This window comes from Puntigrus tetrazona, chromosome 5, assembly GCF_018831695.1.
Source record: "Puntigrus tetrazona isolate hp1 chromosome 5, ASM1883169v1, whole genome shotgun sequence".
Classification (NCBI taxonomy): domain Eukaryota; kingdom Metazoa; phylum Chordata; class Actinopteri; order Cypriniformes; family Cyprinidae; genus Puntigrus; species Puntigrus tetrazona.
Window position 1 is genome coordinate 12,197,770 of NC_056703.1, and position 13,453 is coordinate 12,211,222.

The following is a 13,453-nucleotide window of genomic DNA, read 5'->3' on the forward strand; positions in this document are numbered from 1 at the left end:
CTGTGAAAGGAGGCTCGCTGTGAGGGAAGGCATACTTGAGAAGGCCCTGGACCAGCTGTGTCCCATAAAGGGAGTAAGACAGCTGGCAGTTGGAGGATTCATGGGAAGCAGACAAGTCTACCTGAGCCTTGCCGAATCGACTTCAGATGAGCCGGATCATCCTGGATCGTCCCGCAAACAGCTTACAGGCTTTAGATAGGAAGCACGGACAATTACCTTTGAGGAGACGGCTTTGCATTTTTTCAAAGGGAAGAAATAAAATGCCAATGGAAATCTGCTCCCAAGACCAAGAAAATATCCAAAAAAATAATAATAATAATGAAACTAATATTGTGTGAGTATTTGTGATTCTGTGAGGGTATATTATATTATTATATATTTATTTCAGGGGTATCACACTCTGCTCTTGGAGGGCAACTGTCCTAGCTTAGTTCTATATTTGCTCCAATACCCTTATCGGCAGTTTTCAAGCCAGCCTAAAGGACCAGATGGATCAGCTGCATTTATTTATAATGAAATTAAAAAGCCATATTTCACTTAAAAATAAATATTTGTTTTAATGTACTCAGCCCAGACCATCCACTGTACAATATAATTTATACTGAATCTTTATATACATATTAATATTTTCACTCAGTTTTCATTAATGTCTGAATGATTAACCAAGATTAACTATAATGATATGTTAAATGGGATGTTGGTGGTTGTTTCCACATTTGTCTTTTTTTTTGGATATATATTATTTCTAGAATTTCAGTGGGAGGATTTACAGGAGATGTGTGCCATTCTTTAATAAAGTTTCACGTGAAAACAAAGATGCTATAGTGCCAAACTCCTCACAAAAAGATAAAGCTGCCATGCCAAAACTCCCATTACATTCTGTTTCTTTTTACAATGTTTTCCATTAGGACGTGTTAGTGTTTTTATTCATTTTGTTTACCATTTCTGGTATTTTCTGTTAGGTATTAAATAAATGAATTAATTTAATAAAGCTATTGTACAGCATTTTATTATATTAAATTATGTTATATGTAGGCCTATAGTTACACTAAATGCAAATATTGATGAATTCAGTTTACAAAAAAATAGAGGCATTTTCTTTAGCATTAGGTGTGTACGTAATAGTTAGGTCCCAGATATTTATACTTCACTACTGTAGTACATAAAACAATATGCAATAATAAATTGAGTGTAAATTATCATTGAAATTTTATTAGATGAATGCCAATTTATTGGGGTGAAATTTACAAATAAAAGCACAGCTGTTTTATTAAATGCTGTATTATTAATGAGGCTTTTTAGTTCCCCTTTTCAAATATTTACTCAGTTTTTTAATTTGGTATGTGATGGACAAAGTAGATGCAGATGCTGTGACGCGCTGACTTTACAGATCAGCAACTGGCTATTTTATTCAGAAAGTGTGGCTTCCTTTTTCCCCATTCAAAACTATGCCAAGATAAATTCATTAATAGATATTCATTTTCATTCACTCCTTTAAGTAAACTGAATGAGTGGACTAATGTATATATGTATATATCATTCAGTCAGACCACTGTAGAACATTAATGGTATCGGTTACATTTATCATTGATTTTCATTGACAAAAAGTTGGTTTGCTTGGCCACAGAATGAAGCCCCTTTGAAGCTGGCTCACAAAAAAGCCTGCAAACAGTTGGCAGAAGACAACCTGTCCTAGAGCATGAAATACTGGAACCATTGGGAAATTGTGGTTTGGTGACATTCTAAAGGAGAACATGATGCCCTCCCTTCAAAAACTGGGCCAAATGGCAGGTTTCGAACATTATATTGACCTCAAACACCAAGATTTGATGAAGCTGAAGGTAAGGGTGATGGAGTGGCCAAATATCTCTAGACCTGAACCCTACTGAGCACATGTTCAAGCGGTAGGTGGAGAAGGACCATGTGTCTAACATCCAGCAGCTAAATGATGTCATTATGGAGGAGTGGAGAAGGATGCCAACAACTTGTGCATCTCTGGCATGAATTCCATGCCCAGAAGGATTAAGGCTTGGCAACAGACAGTCAATCAGAAATTGAGCATTGATACTTGCGTCATGTCAGTAACAGAAAAAGCGCATCGTTTAAACAGCAGCCTGCTGTGGATTATCTCAGCAAAGGAGAAGTGCTTACTAACACAAATTTTGACAGATTTGCGAACAATATTTGAGAGAAATAGTCCTTTTGTGTACATAGAAAAGTCTTAGAGCTTTGAGCTCAGCTCATGAAAAATTGGGCCAAAAACAAAAGTGTTGGTTTATAATTTTGTTCAGTGTATGAAAATAAAACCTTTAAACAACATTGCAAATTGCTCTTTTTTTGTGTCAAGCCTCTCTCAACTTTACAACATCACAAATACAGCTCTTATTTGTGCTCGCAATTGAGTGCCTCAAAGTTATTAGTGCTTGACCCCAATGATTGCTTGTGGCTACGGTATATTTGAAGTTATTTTTTATTTTTAAGTGATTTGATTATTTAATGAAATGTTAATATAAAACATTTATTACAAATGAAATCAAAATCAAATGTAAAACATCAAAGTAAAATGACATTAATTTAAATTGCGACTTTGACTCTTCATTTTATACCACATGCTACTGACAAATTGATTTGCAGAGAAGAATAGAAGATGCTCTACCATCTTTAAAGCTCAAGTTTGTCTATGTGTTCTGTTCCAATTTAGGAAGAGAGACATGGCAGAAACACATCACGGTAAGTTTCTATATAAATTGCTTAATAATAATAATAATAATAATAATAATAAATGGTCACACTTTATTTTGATAGTCCACTTTATTAATTAGTTATTAATTAAGTAATTGTGTAACTACATGTCAACTAACTCTCGGAGTACACTGTGAGGGTAGTTTTATGGTTAGTAGAATATGTTTACATATACTTGCAAAAGTTTCTGATAGTCAGTATGTTGTATGTTTTGGACCCATCAGAAGTTATTACATACAGTCTACCAGTACTCTAATAAGTGCTGGTTGACATGCAGTTGCTTACTGTTAGTAGAACGCCTAAAGTGGACAACTGAAATAAAGTGCTACCTAATAATTTATTAAGTGTATGTGTCTCTTTCCTTTCTTACATTTTTTCCTTATAGAAGATTTTAAGCTTGTTGGTCCTGAAAAAATCAGAAAAGCCGACCCATCAGTAGGGTCTGAATTAACGGTGCCCTGTCACTTGTCTCCTGAAGTCAGTGCTGTTGATATGGAGATCAGATGGTTTAAAGAGACAGACTGTGTTTGTCTCTATAAGAACAGAGAGGTGATTGAGGGGAGAGGTTATGAGGGCAGAGTGAATTTATCCAGTAAAGAAAAGGGAAAAGTTTCCTTACTACTGAGAGAGTTCAGAGGATCAGATGTGGGAGATTACCTGTGCCAGGTCACCAGAGGAGACAGAACAGAGGAGATAACAGTAAGAGTAAGCGGTGAGTATTTCAGAATCCGGCCATTAGGAGGAAATATGAAAACAAACTGATGTACTAAATGTACAATGAAATGTACATTTGATGATGTACTAAATGTACTAAAAATACAATGAAATGAAATTAAGAACAGAGACTCACATGCTACTTATGGTTTTTATTTGCAGAGCTGTTTGCAGAGAGCCCAAAAGAATTGCCAGTGCATACATAATTTCATGAATTTGGATAATAATAATCTGATTATAATAATAATCTGGTATGATTGTTTTTGTGATTGATGTCACATTAGAATTTTAAATATGTCACTCAATCCTAAAATAGTTAAGTTCAGTTAAACATTTAGTATAACAATAATCATATGCATTGTGATTGCATAGGGCTACAATCATCAGTTTATGTATGCTTTAAATTTTTTTGTAATAATGCATTTTAAGCACACCATAGTAATACTTTAGTTTACAATGAACTAGTGCATGTATGGTTGATTTTTTGTCCATTAAGCATAGCATTCCTACAAAACTAAAACTTTCAATCATAGATATATATATATATATAATAAATAATATATATATTTTTATTATATATATATAACATAATCCTGGGCAGAAAGGAGAGAAGCCAGACTGGAGCATCTACAGAAATCCAGCAAAGTGAGAGTAGACAGGAGAGGTGGCTGGGAGGAAGGTGACTGTGGTGGAAACTCCTGACTGGTTCTCCTCTGGACTCTCTCTGGAGGAGCTGAGACGGAATGTCGAACTCTGTCTCCGCTCTGTGTGCTCCAGGACCCCATGCTTTCCTGGAGAGGAAAGAAAGATGCTGGAGAAAATGGAAGAGATACTGGTGGAAAGGTGCTGAAGAACACTGTGATCATTTTAACTGTTACTGATGAAGAAAACAACAGAAGAACATTGAAGAATTTGTCCAGTCAGGGAATCTGGACATCCACAGGCTTGTAGAGAAATGTGAGAACAGGTTTCAGTGCCTCAACATTAACCAGAGAGAAGATGATTTTCAGGTCTCACAGTTACTGGAGAAAATTGACAGGATGATGGCTGACAACAGAGAGAGCTTCTACAGCAGTGATTTTTACCAGCATGAATCTCAGATCCAAGAATTGGAGAGAGAGCTCAGAAAGGAGATAGAAAAGAGTGGTACGCTTGAAAGTGATCCAATTATTAGGTAACAAAAACATAGAAATAGCACTAAATACAAGACAATAGTTGATGAAACTGGTGAATGGATAATAGTATGTCCTGAATGTATAAACAAAATTATATCTGTAAAGTGCTGTATTTCCAAGTGAAGCAGTAATTCGACCAAGAAGCAAAAAGGTTGTTATATACCAGAATGGAGCCAGACTAGAATAAACGTTTGCCACAGTGGAAGCATTTCAAATGTGGAAGATTACTCTATTCCTAAAACACCACAGGCACCCACAAGGTGGAGACAAATCTTTGTTATTTGTATTTTGTGACTTCTGAGTTGAATTGTAAATGATCTAGCGGTAGTTAATGCCATACTGTCACTGCTGTATAGAATTTTTTTTTTTTTGTTATCTTACATTTTTGCATTTTATTAATGAAATATCAAAGAGCTGTGATAAGATTTTCATACTTATACAAATGAGTATAACTGGGCTTAACACATGGAGTAAAACTGGCTGTTGACAATTTGTTTTTACTTTTGATGGTAACCATCAGCATTATGAAAAGTTAAAATAATAACATATCTTAGTCTGAAAGTAAAATCAATTTAAAGTATTCAAATTTCAAATGTACAATTTGTTAAAAGAGTTAAGAATTAATAAAAATATACATTTATAAAGAGTTTTTGCTTTTTACATTTTGAAAATAAAAGAAGTGCCTTGGATCCATTTTTTCTATAATATCTTTTTTATTTATTTGTTTTTACCAACAATAGTTTGCTGTTATCATAAGTGCATGCTAATAACTTCCTCTGTCCATACAATGAATAATGAATGAATACCCAGAATTACATGACAATATCCAGATGCAGATGCTTCAGTGATTTGTAAATAGCTCATTAATGCTTGTGTGTAATTGGTCAGGAGGTCCTGAACTGTCATCATTCAAGCTCAATAAACATACTGGAGGGCGTACATTGTTTCCTCGTTATTGGTTTAACTTTTCTGTCATGGCTTTTGTGGTAAAACAAACGAGACACTTCAAGCACCAATTTTTAACTTGACATTAACAGAATTTCTGAGGACAGAAGAGTTTTGTCAATGACAAATTTGCTGATAAATACTAAAATATAAAAGAAAAATATCACAGGAAGTTTCTTCAAAATATCATTTTATTTACAACTTCTGTGCGTTTGTACATGGCAAAATACATTTGGCAATTACCACATTCACATCTTAAATATTTAAAGATTGACGCTGAACACTTCCTAAGCCCAAACCAAACCGAAGCAAAAAAGAAGCAAATAGATCTGCACAGTCTCAATCCGCAGAGCAAATGAGCCTGTGTGGTCGTTAGTTTCCAGTCAGCTTCCCATGGATGTAGATCTGTCTGACACTTGTAAACTATGGGCCTTTGAGCTGCTGGTCTTCAATGGGAAGTTAAATTTATGAATCGCTCCCACACCCAATGTCTAAACAGCAAGCTCTGGACTGATCGTGGCTAAATATATCTTGTTAAGGAGTTATGGAGAATCTGGGTGCAAGGAACAAGAGGATCAACAAACTATTTAAAGATATATACAAATCCTAACAAGACGTCAGTGCTTGAAAAGCGATGATTAAAGCGCATACAACATCACTGAGTATTTGAACACATACTACATGAGAAAATGATAAATTATTACAGTTAATAATTTGATTTTAAATTAACTCATATACTTGTATACCCATATTCTTTGTACAACATCATACAGTATCATGTACTCGTTATAGTGTATGTAGTCATATGTACAGTATTACTATACAATGTCACCTAAATAATAATAAAAACAAATAAGTTAATCAATAAATAAGCTTTATAATTATTCAAAGCAGCAGAACACAATTTGTACTTCAACAATAACAAAGCCAGTAATGCAAAGTATGCATCAGGCATGGGAATAATTCTGGAAGATATTATCAGGTTGCAAAGTCTTGTGAAAGATATCTGTGGGTGGCATGACCTTGCGAGACAGTTTCCATTCATCCTCATGCCCTGACAGCGATAAGGGTCCAAAAGGAGAAGAAGACTGACAGAAGACTACAGGAGGAGAGCGATGGGGAGTAAATGATGTGTCTTCGCTTTAAGGTAGTTTGGGGTCAAAAAGTAGATATGATATACAACCGCCAACTGGCTTCTCATTCCCAGGAATCAGTTGTCTCCAGTCCTCCGTGCAGCTTGGAATTGTCTTTAGTCGTCACAGACATGTTTTTCAGTCCTGACACCTTCTTATCACAGCCATGCTTGGGGGTGGGAGCACAGCTCGCACGGCATGTGGAGCAGGAGGGTGTGAGAGCCCACAGTATCCCGCTTGCTGATGCCGTCTGGAACAGGGCGGATGGACTAAGATGTACAACATGCATCCTTTGTCAACTGTCCCAACTCAGCAGTGACAAGGTGAAATGCAGACAGCATTTCAGTAGAAAGAAGTGTTACTGAAGAAAGGATAAAGGCAGCATTAAGTGACTCAAGAAAATGTTGCATATCGAAACGGCTTAACTGGTTTGAGACATTTCAAGTTCATATTGTCCTTTTCCAGGTCTTTAATGATCATCGCTTTGTTGCTTAGGTTGTGTACAGAAATAATAGGTCTCATTCATTGATTATTTTGTATTTAAACCCACAGGAGTACTTTTCACAAAACACTTTTGCATAACACATACATTGCACATGAATTTCTTGTTTTCCTTCATCTAATTTTTCATACTTATTTTTGAGCCTGACCCCAAAACCAGTCACCCGGGTATAGTAGCAATCGCCAAAAATACAGTTTCTTATGCCAAAATTCATTAGTATAAAGATCATGTTCCATAAAAATATTTTTCTACTGTAAATTTTTTCTAACGTGAATGTCAAAACCAAATTTTGAATATTAATATGCATTGCTAAGAACTTTTTTTGGAAAAAGTTAAATGCACATTTTTCAATATTATGAGTTTTGCACACTCAGATTCCAGATTTTTAATAGTCAGTATCTCTGCCAAATATGGTCCTATATCCTATCCTAACCTTCAGATGAAGTGTAAATCTCAATTTTGAAAACTGACCTTATGACTGGTTTTGTGGTCCAGGGTCACCTTTGCATAAAACATGGTTAAACCATTAACTGCTTTCCGCACAACCTTTCCATTTCAGCCTTTCTTCACACTCGTATGGCTTTTTGCCTCCTCAAAACCAGTTCAAATACACCTTTTACACAGACCTAGATTACAAACCTATGATTAGAAACCTGTACATAAGTACAGTTGTGCTTTTTTTCATTAAAAAAAAAAATAAAACACAAGCTATAATGTACTTTTCTTACTTTTTACTCAGTATGACGTAACATATTCATAAAGTCAGATTTTAAAAAAAAATCATAAAGTCAGATGAATTTGAGTGGTTAATGAATGAGACCCATTGTGGACTTAGGATATCCAGAGTAGGTGTTCTCATACACATTTCGAAAGACAAGACTGGTCCATTCTGGTCTGTTTTATCCCTCGTTTACAAGACTTTTCTGATAAGTGTTTCACTTCAACTTGGACAGTTCATATCAAACACATTCTGTTAGGCAGGAAGCTGTATATTGACTTGGTGGTGTCGTGACAGATACGATACTGAGCTTTGTGGAAACTGGAAACAGGCAGTATCACAGGACTCTTGTTTCTGGTAATGTCACTGGACTGAGCCAGTGGTGCTTGAGTTCGCTGCCATCTTTACAAAACACCCACTTACTTAGCAAGAACTCTGCTGCGCAAATGATATGGCCAAGTATGTAACTAGTTGGAGTTGATATAATCTCTCACTTAAACTTCAGTCTTTACTGATAAGAACAGCTCATTTATCCCGGCTGATCTTGAGGCGTGTCAGTGGTTCAATTATTGTCTTATGTTCCACCCAATCCTTGTTCAGCAGGGATGAAATGGACACCGTTCCCACTAAATGTTGCATTGTGGCCCTCGTCACATGGCTCCAACTGACTTCATGACTCCTGCTAACGCTGTTAAGGTTGGGAGTAAGAGCTTATCCACTGCCATTTGGAAGAAACTTGGAATGTTAGTCATAGACAATGACTGTCTTTTAATCTCTTTCCAATCCAAACTGGATTGGATTCAGCCCACTTCTCCATGTCCATTAAATACTATCTGCATCCACACTTCACTACCACCATACCTTCATATTTATACTGATACGTCACCACACCTGCATCATCTAGGTAGAGCAGGGAGATGGGGTCTAGCTCAGTGGGAACACAACAAGCCCTGGACACTCTTTTGTGGACTTTTCAGACTGACCAAAGTTTGCACAATGGCATGTTTTGTAGGTGTAACGTGTTTGGTCAAAGGGTACATGCAAGTCCCCGTACACTCAAAGGCTTCATATCCAGAGGGTGCTAGGATCCAACTGTCCCAGCCGATGTCTTTGAAGTCCACATAGAGGGATGTATTTTTACATTGGTTGCCTTTGGCATTGCGACGGATTCTAGACGCTGTGTCATAGATAAGGTTGGAACGCATCTGTAGGAGAGCCTCCTCGCTCTGCTCCTCTTCCTCATTCCCATCTTTCTGTCCCATTACTTCCAGGTCGTCCCAGAGACCGGTCAGTTCTAGGTCAAGGTTGTCTTGAACACCAGGCCCAGTTGTCTCATGCTGGATCAGTTCGTTGAGCTCCCGTTTGTCTCCGCGGTGATCTCCGCTCTGGTCATCAGAGAAGACGATCATTAAGGGTTTGTGTTTGTCCTCTGGGCTGGTGTCAATGTCCATGTCCCCTCCTTTGGCATTACCTTCCTCCTTACCTTCGGTTGACATCAAACTCTGAGAGTTCAAACTGGCTATGTGGACCTCCAGCCTGTGGGTGGTACCATAATCTGATTTCCGCCAAAGATGCACCGCAGTGGTCATGTCAAAAGACTCCCACCCATTATCTGTACCGTAAACCTGTCGCGACGCCAACTCCACTAGCTCTGTTTCTCCCTCTTGCTTGGTTTGATTTCCTGCATCAATATTGTCACCTCTTATCTGCTGAGTGCTGTTTATTTCAAGCTGTTTGACCTCATATATTGTCACTTTTCTGTCAACACCAGCGTATTTATTTTGCGATCAGTCTGGACCAAAGTGTACAGTCGGAGCTCAGCTGCAGTGACTCTCTCGTGATGTGGAATAGACACGTTGAAGATAAGTGGGTGTCGTCTCACCCCGCCAGGTCCCACACTATATGGGGAGAGTCTGAAAAAAATTGGAATTTTAAATTCTCTTGTTATCATTAATCTACCATAAATATCAAAGATATGTCTAAAAACATAAGAATTATATATATATATATATATATATATATATATATATATATATATATATATATATATATATATATATATATATACTAATCAACATTTGTAGTGGATCAAAACCTTTCATCAAAATTTTCCTAAAATCTTCTTGTCTTATGCCAATTTTGATGAACGTTTTTGATCCACTTCAAATGTTGACTACTACTATATGTGTGTGTGTGTGTGTGTGTGTGTGTGTGTGTGTGTGTGCGGCGACGCTCCATATTTAAAACAAAACTTATTGGGTAAAAATAAGCTTAAATTGTATCTTTTTGCATGCATTTCTAAACCATATGATGCTTTTTAACTTTCACAACAAAACAAAAATGCATTTAAACATCTATTTTAATTGTTCCCATAGTTCTGCAGAGATATTAAGTTTGCATCAAAATGCTGTTATGTACAACGGAACACAGCTAAAAAAAGACATCTGTTATTAACTGTTATTTGAGATCACATTTTTGAGACTCACTTATCGCTTACATATTATTGCTCTTTTATTGGTTTTAATTGCTTTTATTGTTATTTGTCACTTTGGATAAAAAACGTCTGCTAAATGACTAAATGTAAATGTAATATAAAAGTATTATATTATCTTGATTAATTGTGCATAGCTTTGCAAGCACAGGTATTATATTTTAATCAAAAACAAATAGCCTAGGCACAACCATAAAATGCATTTTTTCTATTATTCTTACTTGATTATTCACATTATTGTTTCTTTGAACTGCATCCACAGTAGAAAATATTTTTATTGCCATTAGCAGATTTTTAAAAAAAAAAAAATACAACAACAAAAGTTCTCAGAATACAAACACAGTTGAAAAGACCTCACTGTTAAAGTAAATATGCAGTTACCTTCATTTTTAAAACTGCGTACGATGTTTGCAGAAGGCATTGCTGTTCGGTCATTGGCGAAGCGGTTATAGAGCTCCAGCATGTACTCAGGGGGCTCTACTCGAGTGGCCCCTGCCTGCACAGGGGGGCCAGGACGAGTCAGGTTAAAGTGCGCAAAAACTGTCCTTTCAGGGTCTCCAGCAAACTCTGCATGTCTACCTCACTGTCCTGCTCCAGAAGTGAGGGATCCAGAACCCCTCCATGTCCGTCATCCAGCCCTGAAGCAGTGCGGAGCCTCTCCGGGGAGCCGATAGGGCTGCTCTGTGCACAGAAGGGCCCCCACAAGAGCAGGAAAAAGGCCAATAAAATAGATGTGCTGGATGAACATGTAATCCAAAAGTAATTCCTGCTGACACCCATGATGTGAAGCAAATGAGGTGCGTATCAGCTATAGGTGCAGAGGTTCACCGGAGCAAAATCTAGATCTATAGTTCCAGTGACAAATGCGTTTAATTTGAAGTACTCAACCTTTTCTTCTGGATAGAATGTCAGTGGTCACTCCAGTGCAGAATGTAGGAAAGTAAAGTCCTATGATGTTTTGGTTCTTTTATGTAGCCGCAGACTGCATTAAAGTGCCTCTATTCCTGACCTCTGAGCATTTATTCTTCTTCTCACCTTTTGATGTCTGAAAAGTTTGGGCTTGAGGTGGTTTCACTACGTGAAAGAGATGTCCCTCTGTGGCATCTCTTTTCAAATGTTTTTTCCTCTCTCTCTCTCACTCTTGCTCTCCCTACTTTCTCTCTCTCCCTTATCTACAAACTAGGAAGCTCTGCGTTTTTAACGTTCGTGGTGTCCCTGCATGTGTGTGTGTGCACCGTTATCTGCTTTCTTTTCCTTAATGAGGATTTTGTAAACATCGCTCTGATACGTGCAGAAGCCTTCCTTTGTTTGGGTGGGTGAGCCAGGGCAGATTTTGGGCCTAGTGTTTATTTGTTTTTCCTATGATTTCCTATGAGTGTTGGGACTTAAGTTCATTGACCATTTCTTTTTGACAAACGTTTGAAAGAGTGCCTCCGTATCTTTGAAAAGAGAGAGGATAAATATCTGCAGGTGACGGAAACTGAAATGAAATGAGGTGTGAGAGGTTGCAGGATAGACTGAAAGCAGCCATTTTTGCCATTACAAAACTGTTATCTGTGAATCTCAGAGAAGTTTCTAAGCATCAAATGCAATGAAATGGGTACTTGAAAGTTAACGTTCCCTCATGGGAAACAAATAAGAAGTTGCTCGAACTGGGGACAGATGACTGTGACTTTTTTCCTAACACAAACAAAACCTGCTGAATTCCGTGCATGAGTATTTTGTTTGTATTTCCACTGACTTCTGGAGCATCTTATCATCTGTAGGGTGTGCAGCAGGGTGCCTGTTGAAGAGCTTCTGTGCTTATGACCAAAAACAAACTGCTCCTTTGGAAGTGGAGAAACCCTTATCACCCGTTTTGAGGGTCTGACACAGCTCTGCGGCCAATGGAAAACATCTCCAGAGGCTCAAGATATGAAGTACCCAATAGACGGACTTCATACACTTGTACATCCTGCTTTGCAAAGTTGTGTTGAAGTAATTACTTAAGAGGAATGCTTTCAGTCAAGAAGAGTTTCTGCTTCCAATACTCACCCAAGATCAGTTTCAACTATCTGATCTGATCCAAATCTGTCTAAACTGGCAGAGGATCTGAAGCGGTGGTTCTCAAACAGCTTGACTACAAGGCTATTCAATAGCAATGGTATATATATATAAATGGTATATAAAAATTCATTTTAAAGTTGTTTTAATTTACATGACTTTTGCAGGTCTAGAAATCACACTTTTAAAATTAGGTTTAAGAAGCACTGACCAATAAATATAATAGCCAAATGGTTGAAAACATGCTCAATTCAGTTCAATTCAATTTTTTGGGTTAAAAATGATCCAAAATCAATATTTGAGCAAGTACATAACCAGCCAGTGTTCAATACAATCGCCTTATTATTTAGCCTGATTCACATCAGTTAGATTTTAATAATGTTCTCTCATGTGAGTGGTATGAGTAGGTTTTTGCAGGAAATCTGAGGCCCATAAAAACATAAAAAAGCAACTATCCTGCAGGAAGCGGATCATTTTATGGTATTTCCTCAGAACAGCTAATTACATGTCAAAAAATCATTTTGATGCCGGATTATAATCAAGGCAGGATTATATGAAACACATGTGAATGAAATGAAATTATATTCCAGTTTTAAATGGGGTTCAGATTACAGATCAGCCTGGGATTACACAAGATTTGTATTTTAAAGACAACCGGTTCGAAGGGAGCATAGTTTGCTTTTTGGGTTTAAAGAATTTCTTAATCCGAAATTTGAATAGTATGCCGATTTGAAATTAGACTGTACTAGAATTTAACTCTACACGCTAATGCACACACAGGGAGACTGTAGATTTGTAACACTTCTTGTTTCAGCATCTCTAACTCGTACAATTTTTGAGCTGGATTGCTGAAACCTTAATACAAAACACCCACATTTGTTCACTACACAATTTCAAACCTCTGTAACAATATTACAGCCCTTATAAGTTGATGTAAAATACATGGAGTGTGTTTGTTACATTCTACCCCACTAATGGGTAGCTTGTAAC

General features: G+C 37.0%; 1 pseudogene; it reads right to left on the reverse strand.

Moving 5' to 3' along the window:
* Positions 1-8,579: 8,579 nt before the first annotated feature.
* Positions 8,580-11,479, reverse strand: LOC122345279 (annotated as a pseudogene).
* Between the last annotated feature and the right edge of the window lie 1,974 nt (positions 11,480-13,453).